This window comes from Chrysochloris asiatica, unplaced genomic scaffold (assembly GCF_000296735.1).
Source record: "Chrysochloris asiatica unplaced genomic scaffold, ChrAsi1.0 scaffold00073, whole genome shotgun sequence".
Taxonomy (NCBI): domain Eukaryota; kingdom Metazoa; phylum Chordata; class Mammalia; order Afrosoricida; family Chrysochloridae; genus Chrysochloris; species Chrysochloris asiatica.
In genome coordinates, this window is record NW_006408591.1 from 7852057 (window position 1) to 7852492 (window position 436).

Sequence of the window (436 nt, forward strand, 5' to 3'; positions counted from 1 at the left end):
ACCAAAAATGACAGGGTTGAAAAGGACATTAGAAAAGAAATACCATTTACAATAGCCACCCAAAGAATGAAATATCTTGGAAAAAATGTAACCAGAGAAACTAAGGACTTATATAAAGAAAATTACAAAAAAACTTCTGCAAGAAACTAAAAGAGACTTACAAAAATGGAAGAATATACCATGTTCCTGGATAGGAAGACTTAACATTGTGAAATGTCAATACTGCCCAAAGCAATTTACACATATATTGCTATCGCAATCCAGATTCCAACGACATTTTTCAAAGCGATGGAAAAAGCAATTACAAACTTTATATGAAAAGGAAAGAGACCCAGGATAAGTAAAGCACTGCTTAAGAACAAGAATAAGTTGGAGGTCTGTCACTCCCCAACTTTAAAATATACTACATGGCTACAGTGGTCAAAACAGCTTGGTA